Source organism: Onychomys torridus, chromosome 10, assembly GCF_903995425.1.
Source record: "Onychomys torridus chromosome 10, mOncTor1.1, whole genome shotgun sequence".
Lineage (NCBI taxonomy): Eukaryota > Metazoa > Chordata > Mammalia > Rodentia > Cricetidae > Onychomys > Onychomys torridus.
The window spans coordinates 75,604,571-75,621,366 of NC_050452.1; the positions used below are offsets into that span (position 1 = coordinate 75,604,571).

The 16,796-nt window shown below is 40.4% G+C and overlaps 1 protein-coding gene across 5 annotated transcripts in view; it reads right to left on the reverse strand.

The window, feature by feature from the left end:
• The window catches only part of Ptpn13 (protein tyrosine phosphatase non-receptor type 13), a 176,488-nt gene that overhangs the window by 145,451 nt on the left and 14,241 nt on the right, over positions 1–16,796 (reverse strand). The gene's annotated exons all lie outside the window — the stretch shown is intronic.

Sequence of the window (16,796 nt, forward strand, 5' to 3'; positions counted from 1 at the left end):
GATAACTCAAAATAAAAAGGTAACTTTTTTCTGGGAAGACTTTGACAAAAACAAAACAAAACAAAACAAACAAACAAAAAAAAAAAACCAAAATGAACAGAGAGAGGTTCAACAACAATAAAACATCTATAAAAATCTGGAAACAAAAAGTTCAATGGACCAAATCATCAGTGGAAAGCACTCACCAGCAGGCTAGACCAGGAAGATAGAGGAATCCCAGGAAGTGAAGACAGAGCTGAAGAACAACAATAAGACAACCACCACCAACACAAGCTCGACCATCCCAGCACTCAAGCCCTCTGGATGGAGCAGCTGGTGGTGTAGCTCAGTTTGTAGAGTGCTTGTCTGACATACGTAAAGTCCTGAATTTGATCTGCTTATCACCTAAAAACCAGACACAGTGGCATATGTCTGTAATTCTACATTTGGGATACAAAGGCAGAAACATCAGAAATTCAAGTTCACTCTCAGTCATGTAATAAATTGAGACAAAAGTTGAGATAAAAGAGACCCTGTCTCAAAACAAACAAAACACAAAACTTATTACAAAACTAAACTTACCAGCCTGTGTTGTAAGAAAGTGAACTAAGATACAGACTAACGGCACAGGAAACCTGTTCACAGAAACTATAGCAGAAAAGTCACCAATCTAGAAAAAGGAATGGACATCTAAGTACATTAAGCATTTAGCATAGCCAGAAAACCCATGCCATATTAGGAGCACTTGCTGAAAGATTTTCTGAAAAGGATCCAGGCCAAATACTCATACACATAAAATAAAAATAATTTTAGTTAAAAACAGCAACAAAAGTATATTGTTTTCAAGAAAAACAAACATACAAAAACACAATTCAAGATCATCATGTTGGAGAAATAAGCCAGACTCAAAAAGAACAACATCTCATGTTTTATTTATTGAAACTCTATTTTAAAAAATGAAAGGGACAATTTGGGAAGAGAAGGTGATGATGGTGAGGGAGAGGTAATAGGTGAATATAATCATGACACATTGAAACAGATATGAAAATGTCATAAAAAACCACTATTTTGTACAATTAAGGTAGGCTAATAACATTTTTAAAAGAATATGTTTGATAAAAGAATGAGAAAGAGAAAGAAAATAGAAACATCCTCATATATCTTTCATATGATTCTTATTCCACCACTTCAGACAATCTCTGGACTCTGCTTCAGTAGTGAGTTTCCTGGATTACAGAAGCAGTAGTGTTCACACTGTCCACTCTAAAACAAGCCCTCCAAAGTTCTTGGCATCCCATACTCCAAACCATTAACAATCTGAAGGAGATCTAGGTTCACATTATACAGGAAAAACAGTTCCCTCCTATCAGTTTAGTCAGGTCTTCTACCAAAAAAAAAAAAAAAAAAAAAAAAAAAGATATTTTAAAATAGGCTCAAGTAAGTGATAAACTGCTCTTAGAGTGATCATGAACACATATTTTGTTAAGGAGGCATGCTGCCTCCTTATTGTTTTTGAAGGCATAAAACAATGGCTTGAGGCTAGAAATGAACCCAAATAAAATGTATGAGGTAAAGGCAGATGATACTGAAAGGTTGCTTACGAGAAGGGAGACACAATTTGGAATTAAGCAGTCAGTTTCCTACAGAGAACACAGATTTCTGACCCCAGAACTGTTGCTGTGACTACTTCCCACAAAGGACTTCCTACTGCTCCACCCCAGCCTACACTCTGCTTGCTGAGTGCACAGAATTCAGTAAGCCAGAGAGAAACCAGATGTACACATCCAGTTAGAGGTTATCACATAACACAACAAGTTGATATACGCTTTATGGAAAAACAGGGAAGTTTCACAAGAAGCACCTAATTCTTAAAAACAAACAAAAAAATGAAATCTTTACCCAGGACCAATCAGTTATAAACACTGGGGTACTTAAAATGAACCCCAGCTGAGGCCACAGAATAGTAATTATCATTTGATGTTTATTTCTGAGATCATCTCCACTATACTGGTTTTATTAGGGATATCTAAGATAACTGAAGATTCTAGATTGTGAAAATAAAGACTTAACCACAGGAATATGACTAATGAGCATGAAGAAATGTGACCCAGTATAAATGAACATTATAACATATATAACATGAGCAAGAGCCTACATGAATGAAGCAACCTGAGAACATGTCTCTGTACTCCAATCAGCAAAGGACTTTAGTTATCTAGACGTATGAAATGTTGGGTTGTGTGTTAACTTTCAGTCTGGAGAACCATGCAAAAGCAAGAGACAATTCCACTATAGGGTTCAAAGAGTGTTGATGTCCTTTCAAAGATCTCTATTTCCAAATGTTCCACTTAAAACTGAGCTTAAGAAGGTGAGGCCTGATGCCCAGGCTATCCTCTAACGTCTACACATATCATGGTATATGTGTGCTTGCATACATAAACAACAATGTATACCTGCTATGAAACAATCCTTCTGTGCGCTGTGAAGACCTGTTACTTGGATGGGTTTAATAAAGGGCTAAATGGCCAATAGCTAGGCAGGAAGAGGTTAGGCAGAGCTTGCAGACAAAACGACAGGGCAGGGAAGAAGGAGGGTAGAGTACCCAGCAAGATGCAGAGGAAGCAGGAAAGGAATGTGCAGTGCTGTGGCAGAGTGTAGATAAAAAAATATGGGTTAAGTTGAAAGAGCTAGTTAGTAACAGGCCTAGCTATCAGCTGGACATTTATAATTAATAAGTCTCTGTGTGGTTATTTGAGAGCAAGCAAGTAGAACAGAAAACCCTGACTACAGCACACACATATACACACACACAATTTGAAAAGAAGAAACTGGGCTTTGGCTAATCTTTTTTATTTTTTAAGCTAAGGATCTAACCCAGGGCCTTGCACTTGCTAGGCAAGCGCTCTACCACTGAGCTAAATCCCCAACCCAGCTAATCTTAATTTTGTCAGTTGGTATACCTAGGATCACAAACAGAATTACTGACATGGTTTTTTGAAAATATATACTGATGTTAATATTACAAACTCACAAGAAAACCATCACCAGACTTTAGGTTTCTCTATTCATACTTCAGTATTAGAAGAAAGGAAAGCAAGAGAGAGGGAGGGAGGAGGAGGAAGAGGAGGCAGGGGAGGAGGAGGAGGAGAAAAAGACTATGATGATGACATAAAGGCCTGTGAAGAATTTTTTTTCTAGTATCTGAAAAACAAGAAAAGGAAGTAATTCCTCTGTCCTGTTACAAGAACTCAATAAGTTACTGGTTTTGTTTTGTTTTTTTCCTCTCTAATGCCAAACTATAAGCAAGCCCCCAATTAAATACTTTCTCTTACAATAGGTGACTTGGTCATGGTGTCTCTTCACAGCAACTGAACAGTGACTGAGACACCATCTAAGTCTAACTTGGTAAATCATGAGGGTTTTTTTTGGGGGGGGGGCAGTGTAATTTACAGGAGTATGGGTGAGAGGTTACTTACAGGAGTAGAAATGACTCAAAGACAGCTGCATCTCCACAGCCCACCCCAGCATGAGTGACAGCTCACAAAGCTGGGAACCTGGAGCACACTACACAGCCTGCAGGCAGCTCAGCAGGTTGGAGAGTGGTCTATGAGATTATGGGGGCCAATTACATTCAAACTACTGTAGCCCCCAAAGGGAGTTGCACTATTAGGAGGTGTGACCTTGCTGGAGTAGGTATGGTCTTGTTGGAAGAAATGTTCCACTGTGAAGGCAGGCTTTGAGGTTTCATATATGCTTAAGCCACATCCAGTGATACCACTTCCTATTGCCTGCACAAGATGAAGAATGCTCAGCTACTTCTCCAGCACCAAGTCTGCCTGCACACCACTTTGTTTCCTGCTATGATGATAATGGACTAAACCCCTGAAAATGTAAGCCACCACAATTGTTTTCTTTTATAAGAATTGTCGTGGTCATGGTAATAGAAATCACAGTAATAGAAATCCTAACGAAGACAGAAGAGGATACCAGGGACTGGGGGATTGTGATAGGCCTGACCATGTGTTTTTGTTGCTGTTGTTTGTTTGTTTGTTTCTAGGAATTGTGGACTTTGGTACCTTGGGGTAGGAAAGCAGTGAACTGCTTTAAGCACTGCTTAATGCGCCACACCAGTGGAAACATGGAAGACAGTGGTCCTGAGGGTGATCTGAACTGTGAAGGGCCGGGCTCAAGAGGTTTCAGAGAAGAATTTTGGTATGTTGCCTAGAAATCCTTCCTATGATATTTAGGTGAAAATGTGGCTGCTTTTTGCCCTTGACTGAAAGTTTGTCTGAGGCTAATGTGAAGAAATTTGGAATAACTCCCTTGGCAGAGGAAATCTCAAAAGAACCTAGTACAGACTCTACTGTGTGGTTACTAGGATTAACTCTAATGAAGATATATAATGAAAAGGAACAAGCTGAGCAAGGAAAAATATTTGAGGGAAAAAGCACCAGAAATTAGAATGGAGCTAAGTCCTGTATTCAAGGAGATAAACAGATTAGGAAATGTAATTAAGAAAGTGGTGATCTCAGGGCAAGATCCTACCCGGCTAAATTTGCAATTTGTGAAAAGGAAATAAAGAAAAGCTTGGAGTTGGGTGTGGCAGTATATGCCTCAGAAAGCAGAGGCTGGCAGATCTCTGAGTTTTAAGACCAGCCTGGTCTACAGAGCAAATTCCAAAACAGTCAAGATCAGGTAGTGAAGGAAACCATTGAAAGCAGAAAGCTAGTAAAGATGTAATTAAGAGGGGGCCATGTTTCAGCTCCAGCAAGAGCAGAGCTTGGCAGCTTTGGCCACATGGTTCTGGCTTTAGAATTAAGGACAAAAAACATTCTGGAATTTCCCTCTGTGTCTAAGGAAAGCCACTAAGGCCAGGCATGTGTCAGGGGTGTCCCTGAATGGAAGTGTAGAGAGGCCATTGCATGAAGCTATGAAGGTGAACCCTGGATTGCTTTGGAGACCAAAAGATGTTGGAGATGCTAGACCTATGGGACAACTGCCAAGGAAAATTAGTAACAGGGAGTGGAACCAGCCCAAGAGAAAGAAGTGTATTGTAGTCAACAACGCTGAAAGGAGCTGGAGATCTGAAGACTGTTTGACATCAGACATAGAGATAGATGCAGAGTTTGGAGTTTGCCCAGCTGGTTTTCCATATTGCTTTGGTCCAGTTTTTCCTCACTATGCTTACTTCCCTACATTTTGAAATAGTAATATATAGCCTGTACCATTACATGTTGGAAATATGTGATCTGCTTTTTGATTTTATATGGGATTATAGTCAAGAGATTGCATGAATCTCAGAAGAAACTTTGAACTTTAGACTTTTAAGTAAGTTTGAGACTGTTATAGACTATGGGTACTTTTGAAGTTAGACTTAATGCATTTTTTCATTATGATATGGCTATAAGTCTTTGAAGGCCAGGGAGTGGAATGTGGTGGCTTGAAATAAAATGGCCCTCACAGAGAGTGGCACTCTTAGGAGATATGACCTTGTTGAAGTAGGTGTGGGTTTGTTGGAGTGTCACTGTAGAGGCAGGCTTTGAAGTCACATATATGCTCAAGCTATGCCCACACCTGCACAAGATGTAGAACTTGGGGCTGGAGAGATTGTTCAACAGTTAAGAGCACTAGCTATTCTTCCAGAGGTCCTGAGTTCAATTCCTAGCAACCACATGGTGGCTCACAACCATCTATAATGAGATCTGGCGCCCTCTTCTGGCCTGCATGCAAACATGCAGACACAACACTGTATACATAATAAATAAATAAATCTTTAAAAAAAAAAAAAAAAAAGATGTAGAACTCTCAGCTCCTTCTCTAGCACCATGACTGCCTGCACACTGCCATGTTTCCCACCATGATGATAAAGGACTGAACCTCTGAACTATAAGCGAGCCCCAAATTAAATGTTTTCCTTTATAAGAGTCGCTGTGGTCATGGTGTCTCTTCACAGCAATAGAAACCCTAAGACAAACTCTTATCACCATAGTACATTTTTCTAGCATGTATTGATCATCACCTTTGGCTTCAACAAAAAACTTCTCTTAGAGTGATGCTAATGATAAGAGACATTATTTCTCAATCTAAATTCTAGAAAAGCTTGCCAACAATAAGCAAACTGCCCTCTTAATTCCCTCCTGGGTCTTCTGATGGGGTAATGGAGGAACTCCCAGTTTGTGGTTGTTGTTGCTAATCTCCCCTTTGAACAAATAGAAACATGTCCCAGGTTGGAGTGTTGCTGCACAGGCAGGCTATCTACTCACAGCTCACACTTAACTACAGAACTGTATTTCCATGGATCACATTGTTAGTGACTTTGTACTTACCTTCTATTTACAGAACAGTTTACTTTTTTTTCCACTCAAGATAATATAAAAATCTATGATCTCCTTTTTTACTGAAATAATTTCAACTCATTTCAAAAAAACTACATATATGGTATTTGTACATGAAATACAGCTTCAGAAAGCCCCATTCTTAAAACAAAGGATGTGACGGGACGATTCATTAATACAGTACACATACTCATGTAGAAGAGTACAGTGAAAACTCAAAAACCTTTTTCAAAGGTTCATGACTCAGAACTATGTCAGGATCTCATGTCTAAATACCCAACACTGCTGATATAATAAACATATACACCATACCTCAACTACGGTTAAATTTCAAGTTCCTTCACAAAGTCTGCTTTATTTACATATATTTTCTACTTTCTAATTTAACAAATGAAATAGTACACTCAGATGTGTTTTTTCTCTAAGTCCGTGCTCAAGTCTCCCTACCTCCTAGTGGTCCTAAGGGGTTAAATTTTAGGCTATCCCATTTTACCACTGGGAATTATACAAAGAATAGAGGAAAAGGATGATGGTTTATAACGAATTTGACATATGGCATATAAAAGCCAATTCCTTAAGAAGTAGTAGAGGAAAACCTTGAATATGACTTTAATAATTCACTTCAATTCCCTCGACCATAATTCTCTCCAGTTATGTCATGTGTTCTAATTATCTGATAAAGAGCGTGCCCAAAAGCAACTTGGGGAGGAGAGGGTTTAGTTGGCTTACACATCATCTCCTCACAGTCCATCACTGAGGGAAGCCAGGGCAGTAATTCAAGGCCGAAACCTGGAGGCTGGAACTGCAGCAGAGTCCATGGAGGATGCTGCTCATTGGGTCACATGGCTTGTACAGTCTGCTTTCTTAGAGCTCCCAGGACCTCCTGACCAAGGTGACAACACCCCACACCAATCACTAATCAAGAAAATGCCCCACAGATGTGACTGTAGGACAATCTTACTAAAGCAGTTCTTCCGTTGAGATGCCCTTTTCCCAGGTATGTTTAGGTTTGTGTCAAGTTGACAAAAACTACCAGCAAACTGGGTCCACTATGTAGCTCTGGCTGGTCTGCAGCCTCACTACACACACCTGGCCTCACCTCTAACAGTTCTCCTGAAAGCTGGATTCCACACACTAGCTACCATGCCAGGCTCACAGGAAATCTGTCAGTGAACGCTCATCTTCACTTCCAATAGCATATACCACCCCTGGTGTCCCTCACGCCTAACACGTACCATAGACCTCTCCAGGGATGGATGCATCAGGAATAGCACTCTACATTTTCTTCACTTGACTTCCTCCACTTTGCTACTATTGTTCCTTAGGCCCACTTAGAAACTTTCAAAATTTCTAAATATAGTTATTTTACTTTTTTTTTTAATTATGAGTTTCTATATGATCATGTAAGCAGGTTCATAAATCTGCCCAACCCTAAGCTGGAAGTCTGGGGACTTTTCTAATATATTCACAGAACAAATAACTATGTGTCCTCGGTGACAGGAAAAGTCCATAGTATATAGACCTGGCATGTTACAGTGCAGATGACTAATGCAAAACTCGTAACTGGAAACATTTTATAACACTAAATTCCATGTAGCTAAACCTAGTGATACTTGTATGCTAATCAATCTAAGAAATGTCACTTATCAAACCCCAAATTGAGTTCTTAGGGCTGCAGATTTAACTCAGTGGCAAAACATCTGCCTCATATGCAAAAGGCCCTAGGGTCATTCTCCAGCACCATATAAAACAAAACAAAACAAAACTGAATCTTTGATCCCAACTACTATTGCTTTGAATAGAATTAAAGTCATTTATTTGGCATCAATCAGCTGCTATTTTTCTCCTATATTCCATAAGCATTCTCTTAGAAATTTCTGTTGATTGTACTTTCAAACTATGTCTTAAATGGAACTGACCAGTTCCATGCCTCTACTGCTACACTACAAAGTAACCTACTGTCTCTCACATGCTCCCTGACATGTACCTGTACTGCTCAAATAGTCACAGAGCACATAAGACTCATAAGCTTTTGAAAGGCAACTATGGCAACTGAGAACATGAACTTTAGAATTTTATTCAATTTTGACAACTATACACATCAATGACCATGCATGCATTCTGAGTAACATACCATACAGTGAAGGTCTAGAAATTATGGAACAGGACATTACAGTTCCTCTCATCTACCTGGAGTATTCCACTATGGTGATCCTTTTTCAGTGTTGGTCCACCATATTCTTTCTCCGCTTCCTGACATCTCATCACACTTAAAATAAAAATTTACAATCCTATTTCAGTTTACAGTTCCCTACATAGTTCTTCACCAGGCTTCTCTCCACTTGCACTACTCACTCTCTCCATTTTGGTCCTGACAGGCTCAACTCTAGCCATAGGGACTGGCTGGGGCTGGCCGTTTCATTCAGTCACGCAATGACTGCGACTTCACAAAGAGACTTTTCAGTCTAAAGCAGCAGCACTACCCTGTCCCGACCCCACCTCTCTCACATCATTATCCATTACATAGTGCTCTGCAGCATTTCCACTGCCTGACAATGTTACAGAACCCTTACCAAATGTTTTTCACACCAAGATGTAAAGCACATTGAGTATAGTTTGTTTCATGAAATGGTGACCCCATGTGCCTAGACAGTTCTTAGTACAGAGTCTCAGTAAGTATACACTAAATGATAAAAGATACAAATATCAGTAATTGCTTACTCCCACATTCACAAACACCTGTTTAGTCAGTGCTAACTTTCTCAAGTGCCTGAGTTAGACAACGTGTGGAGCTCAGGTTGAGTGAAATCAGCCTGAGAGTTCTTTAAGACCATGACCTGAAAACAAAACAGTAGCCTTGAAATTGCCACACTGATGTATGAGCCCAGGCTGGCCTCTTGCCTCAGCCTTCTGAGTTTTTGTAATCATAGGTATGTGGCACCATGCCTAGCTGCTTTCAATGGTAAAGCGCCTGCCAATTAGAAAGACTGGTGTTTTCCGTGGTACTCTTGACAGACTGCGGAACACAGCCTGAGCTGGGTGTTCTCGGCTCAGGACACTTCCTTATGATCAAGGACAGAGATGGTGTCCTACGGAGAAGCTGTGAAGGAAGAAAATGCAGAGACTACCAGAGGTATCTTCCTGTCTTTCTGGGAGCCCACAAGATCTCTACCAGGCTTTTCAAGGCAATGTTATATTGTCTATAAAATGGTCATTTTCTGGCCAATTGTTTCCTGCTTTCTGTAAGTAGGAATTCTTAAAGTTGACAGAAAGGGATGAAATTAGGAATCCAAAGGGGTAAATAAATGATTAAAAATCTGTATCTATGCTTGTAGAAACATCCATACAAAACACACTGAACCTAGGTAACTGACAATACTTGTCTATATTCATGGTTCAATTTACAAGGGAATTGTGGCTTAATATAGTACAGCACCTGTTTTCCTCTGTCTGCACTATTAGAGCCAGCCACTCTCAAGCATTCGGTTAAATGAGATCAGATCAAATCAACAGCATAAGTCTTCAACAATTTCACTTATACCCCCAAATACAGTGCGTGCTTGCCCAGCCAGCAGTGACTCAACCATAAGTCACTCTCAAATTCTCCAACTAAAGGTCAATTACATGAGATCTTGACAAACTAGCTAACATGTACTAAAATATACACCGGTACTAGACACACAGCTCAGTGGCCAATTCCCATCTGTCAGGGAACACCAAGACCCTGGGGTAATCTCTAGCTTCAAAGAGTCCTCGTGTTTCAGACAATGTGTGCGGTTGTCCTCCTACCAATTCTACTTGTTTGGTTTGGTTTTGTTGTTGTTGTTTGTTTGTTTTTTGAGACAGGGTTTCTCTGTGTAGCTTTGGAGCCTTTCCTGGAACTTGCTCTGTAGACCAGACTGACCTCGAACTCACAGAGATCTGGTGCCTCTGCCTCCCGAGTGCTGGGATTAAAGACTGGCACCACCATCCGGCTTGTTTTTTAGTTCAAACTTCAAACGTTATCTAGCTTGAGCATGATTCTGGCCTTGTTCCCAGCACTGATGTGTGCTATTAATGAAGAGCACTTCATCTTTCTTAAACCTGTCTTTATGTTTGTAGCCTAATGTTACAGCTATATGTAATTGTACCAATTCTTACTAGAAATGGTAGTATTTCCTCAGTACTGAGGTTTTGGGATAAGCAAATTTGTATTTCTTACAGGACTGTTCTGCTCCAACCCATGTACAACATAGCAGTTTTCCTAACCGGAATGGATTCTGATCACTTACGTGTAAATGCCCATTTTACACGTACCTGACAATCACAACTGGCTTTTAGCTTAATTTACACCGACTACTTGTTTAATTGACTACAACAAAAGTATCCTGTCCCGAACAGAAGACTCCTAAAAGTCAAAACAAGAAATAGTAACTTAGAAACAATGAAGGTCCATCTTATAAAAGGTGATCATTTTAAAAGTAGCACAGACAAAAGCCCTGTGCATGGAAAATTACAGCATTGTGGCTTTAATAAAAGTCTTTAATAAATTAAAAGCGATTCTGGGTGGGGTTCTTGGCTGGGTCTATAAGCGGGACTTTGATTTCCTGTTTGGTTTATTGGTAGATTTCGTCTTCAGTGGACTGGGACTGAGCTCAGATGGTAGAGTGCTCGCCTGTCATGCACAAAGCCTGGTGTTCAATCCCAGCACCATGTGAACAGGTGTGGTTTCTCAAGCACATGCCAGTAACATCAAAATAGTGTAGCCAAGTGGATCAGTAGTTCAAGATCATTCTCAGCTACACCCTATGTCCTCCTCTTGCTGGGCACGTTTAGCATCACAGGGAGTCCAGAGGGAGAGGCTGAACAGATGGCTCAGCAGATAAAATCATTTACTGCTCTTCCATAGGACCCAACCTTAGGGCCCATCACCCTCTCTAACTCCAGCTTCTATACCGCTGGCCTCATCTGGCACCTGTACTCACATGCATATACCCACATAGACACACACACACACACACACACACAAACAAACACACACACACACACACAAACACACACACACAATAATAAAAATAAGCCTGGCACACATGTTTAATCCCAACCAACATTCAGGAGGCAAGGCAGGCAGATCCAGGAGGTGGAGGCAGGTAGATCTCTTACTTTGAGGCCAGCCTGGTCTACAGGGTGAGTTCTAGGACAGCCAAGGCCACAGAGAAACTGTCTTGAAAAACCAATAAACAACCAAACAAATAAATAAAATAAAAATACTAAGAATAAATCTTAAGAGAAAAAACAAAACAAAACACTGGAACCACTGATGTAAGAATACAAGCAACCCACATCCATTACCTCTAGATAATGGCAGAGAGACAGAATCTAGCAAAGGAAAACCCTTCCTACCAGTAAGACACATGAGAGGTAAAGTGTTTATTCAGGACACAATGGCACAGAAAGAGTTAAAGCAGCCAAGCCAGCTTGTGATGTTGACTTCTGGCTGACATCTGTGAACCCACACTGCAGGAGGGTTCCCACCACTTCCAGAATGCACTACCAAAACTCTTCTGAGCGGTTCACTGTGTCTAAATGGTTTGTGCAAACAAGGTGGTTTATGCTGAACACCTGCATTCCTTCTGGGAATCTGGAATTTAAACATGTATTAGACCAAGTGCGCCCACACAGTTGACTACCAGTAAAAGCCTTGGGTTCTGGTTCTCAGTAAAGATTCCTGGAAGACAACATTTCAACACGCAGTGTCTCAACTCACTGCTGAGAATTAAACACATCCGTGGGAGAGAAATCTTGGAAGTTTGTGACTATTTTCCCTAGACTTTGCCCAATTGTCTTTTCTCTTTGCAATTACATTGAATTCTCTGTCATTTAAACATTTGTACTGAATCCTCTCAGCAAGCCAAAGAACATCTCCAGTTCCTCCTTTTGTTGTGTAGATCCATTTGGTATCATTGTTACACTTCTGCCTGAACAACTTGCTCATGGTTAATTGTTTTAAGGTATTGTATCTCTAGAAACGTTTCTTGTAGCTTTGTTTATAGTAGCTTTGTTTATAGAAGCTACTTCCTGTGGTTAGAAATGCTTCAGTACTTTCAAGGTCTGCTGCACTGTCAATTTTTTTTTTTTTCTTTTTACCTCTCTATCTTCTTTGAGGATTCAAATGTCACATGAATTACTAGACCACAGCTCACTGATATTCTGTTCATTTTCAATCTTAATAAGTTTATTATTGTGTTAATTTTTTGTTGCTATGACAAAAACACCAAAGAAAAATCAACTTAAAGGAGGAAATTATTATCTCTGGTTCATGGTTTCGGCCTACAGCCATATGGTTCCACTGACTGAACTATGGTGAGGAACAGCATTCCCATAGGGAGCCTATGCTGGGCACAGCTACTTACCTCACAGTGGGGAGGAAGGGAGGAAGGAGAGGGGAAAGAGAAGAACAAGGACAAGATGAAGGGAAGAGGAACTAGAGATGGGAAAGAATTTGGGGAAAAGGGAGAGAGAGGAGTCAATCTATGCTAGCAGAGGCCCGCTTTCCCCAAGTAGGCCACACCTTCTAATAGCTCACTCAGCTAAGAACTTTTCAGGGAATTAACCCATCACTGAAGTTAGTACCCTCAAAATCTACTCACTTTATCAGCGGGGAACCAAGCTTTCGACTGGGGACATTTTATACCAAAACCTTAATGTTCCTAACGGTTGGATCTCTAAACTTTCAAACACAGTATACAACATAAAAATCATTTTACTATTATCTACCAATTTTAACTTCTTTGTGACTTATGAATCTGTCTTGATTACTGATTTATCTTCTCATTTTTTTGCTTATTTGCATTTTTTATTAGATGCTACTATATATGCTGAAGTTTATGTTGCTGACATTTTCTGTTGTACAAAGTCAGTGAAATTATTTGAGGAACTAGAAGTTTGTTTCTCTCAGGTCTTGTTTTAAAGATGTCTTAGGCTTATTCAGGCCAATGCTCAGTCTGGGCCAATAGTCGCTTCCTGGACTACTTGCTTCTGCGCACCCTACCCAACACTTGGGTGTCTTCTGTGCACCTTACCCAACACTTAGGTGTCTTCTGTACACCTTACCCAACACTTGGGTGGCTTAAGATTTCCCAGGCTATTTCTTAGGAACAGGTGCTGTCCTTGGCCTAATGCAAGCACAAATGTTTCTTCTAGTTCTTTTGTTGGGTTCCTTTTTGACCCTGGGCAGTTTCCTCACTCATTAGTGATTCAGTTTACTGGGCTGCAAACTCAAAGGCCCCTCCCCATGGGGCTCCAGCACCTTCTGATAGTCTCCGCGACTCTTGTTAATGCTAGCTGCCTTGGCACCCAGCTGCATCTGAACCCAGACAGTCATCTCTCCACCAACTTTCCCCTGTCCAGAACACATCCTGGAAACTCAACATCGACTAGCTGGGAAATCATAAACAGTCCAAGTCGTGCCCAGCTCTTGGGAACTACTGCCCTTCATTACCTCATGTTCAGTGTATTAAAAATTCTTTCAGTTAGTTTGTCTGTATTCTAGCTGTCCCAGGAAGTTGAATAAATTTCATTACTGTTATTCCATCTTGGTTAGAAGTGGAACTCTCATTAGATTATTGTATGGATTTCTCCAAACTAAGCCACAATAAATGGCAGCTCAGTTCCATCTCCCCTGATGGATTGGGGTCAGATCTTGCACAGTTAAGAGGTTGGCCCTTTAGATTACTTCTGTGGGTCTTTTCATTAACCATCTTAAAGCCGGCCATTCTTCTGTTTAAGAAGCACATTTGAAAGGAATAGTGTTAAGGCTAAGGAATTTTAATGCTGCCAGGAAGAATGTCTGGAAGTTTATGCAGCTAAAGTCAGATACAACGTGACTTTCCTTCTACAGTTTCTCTAAGAAGGATTTTTCTTTTACAGTTCTTGCCAGTGAAAAGAACATTCATAGAAACAGCACAGAAATACTGAATGTGAAGGCAGGAAAATAATGGCTGGCCCCGAGAAACAAAGACTGACAATAAAATTTTTCTAAGAAAAATGTTGGTAACCAAGTATCTGATGCATGTACACTCGGGATATCTTCCTTTGCTTTAGGGATGGCTTGTTCTTGACTTCAGTGATACGGGAGGGAGAAATGCTCATCAATCACATGGAATCACTACTATCACTATTATCCCCCAAGAAATGTTGAAACAAAGTACAGTGAATTCATGTGAGTGAAGCTAAGACAAACTCGGGCACATGTTGCCAAGCCATGGCCTTGGTTTGGCCTACAGACTTGTTTTGGTTGGCAGGTAGAGAAATTGGCCACACCATATTTTGCAAAGATATATATATTTTAGCCAATAGTTAGAAATTAGAATATCCCACAAATTAAAAGAGATGTCATAGAGAAACCCTGGAGAAAAGTTAGGCGCTATGGTAGCCCTCAAGGTAACCAGTGGCTGGAGTGTCCAGGTTCACTGTGGTTTCTATCACTACCGTTACCCTACTCTGGTGCCAAATCCTTTTTTGCCCCTCCAGGCATTTAGGAAAAAGACAACTGTATAGTTATGTCCCAACAAATTAAGCTGTATGTCATTAACTTATAGAATTACATAAAAGTGTAATCAAAACAGCCAGTCCCTGAAAGGGAAGATCCCTAAAAAGATGTGCTGAGTGCAGGGCAGTCCTACATTTCTTGGACTCAGTTTAAATGACAGAAATGCTTTCTGACTCCAGAAAGCATTCTAAATGTTTAAACAAAAGAAGGTGACTTAGCTGTGGCTTATGACTGGAAGCCAGAAGGCCTCTATTTTGAAAGGTTCACAATGAAGGGTACTAAGAAAAAGCTGAAATGATGGTCTCAGAAAATCATGTTGAGCCAGGCGGCAGGGGCGCACGCCTTTAATCCCAGCACTCAGGAGACAGAGTCAGGTGGATCTCTGTGAGTTCAAGGCCAGCCTGGGCTACAGAGTGAGACTCAGGACAGGCACCAAAACTACACGGAAAAACCCTGTCTCAAAAAACAAAGGAAAAAAGTAGGGAGGGAGGGAAAAGAGAATACCATGCTGAGGTGTGTCCTTTTCAATCCTCTACACTTAAACAGGAAAAATAATCTGAACTTGAAGCACACAAGGTAAATTCACACTTAGTCCCAGTATTTGTGTTCATGCTTAAGCCAACAAAAGTAGAAAAACAAACATGGTTTTAGAAATTGCAGGGCTGGTGAGACAGCTCAGCATGTATTGGCACTTGCTGTACAAGCCTCATGACCTGGTGTGACCCCCCCAGAATCCATTGTGGAGGTCAAGAATCAACTTCCCTAAGCTTTCTTCTGACTTCAGCATTCACACTATGGCAAGCAAGCATACACACATATGTACATACACATACTAAATAGATTTTTAGTTTAAAAATTGTAAAGAATGGGTGTGGGATATATGTCCTTAATCCCAGCACACTAGCAGAGGCAGGTGGATCGCTGTAAATTTGGGCCTAGCCTGGTCAACATAATGAGAACCTGTCTATAAATAAATAAATAAACAATTGAAAATTGTGGTACACCTAGCTTCTTTGCTCCTTCATCCTCTAAGGAAATTGTAATAGATGAAAGCTCCTTTCCCAACCATACAATGGTAATGCTTCAGTTTTATCTAATATTTAGCAACTCCATTAAAAGAAAATTTCCAACTTAAATGTTATAATTGAAGACGGTGTTAATAGTTCAAAAGTGTCAGAAATTTTGACAAATTATATAATGTGGAAAAAAAAAGAAAAATATGTGATACTCTATGGGGGAAAAAGGAAACCTTCCGATGCAGAAATCCTTTTCAGCAGCCACATTTCTACTGCACTGGGGGTCTATGCACATCCATGTTAAGGAAGACAAGCAGATCAGGGCGACATCAGCAAAGCTTCCTCCTGGCTTTGGACAACTCGGGAAAGGAAGGATGCAAGTCACTCAGGTAGGGACCTGGATATAAAGGAGGAAGATGACAGAGTCTATCTCTGGGGGTGGTGTAGTACACAAGTTCTATCTATTCTAAAGATACCCACAGGTTAGACAGTGCAGTCACTGAAGTCCACACAGCTCCTGACTTTCTGTGGTCAACAGAACAATTTGCTTTACAAAAGAGCCACATGGTCATGTGCACCACCTGCCTGTGGATAGGAGTATGTAACTCCTAAGAATAAAAAAGAAAAGCTATGAACAGAACGGAGGAAAACGGTTAACAGAGACTTAAAATTTTGTCTACAAGAACTCTAGTGTGTGCAAACTCTACCCTTCCAATGAAGACGAAAGAAAGAATCCACGTTCCCTGAAAGAACTGATTCATAACGGAAGAAAACTTGGTAGTAGTCTTGAGTTCTATCAATAACAGCTGTCAAACAAACCAAGGGACAGTTTTCAATGCATGAAGCGCACAGCGTGGAGCTGGTCAAAACTGTCTCTAGCAGGAATATCTTAGTAATTTCATTTTTCCAGTCCCAACCAAAAGTTAGAAATGGTTT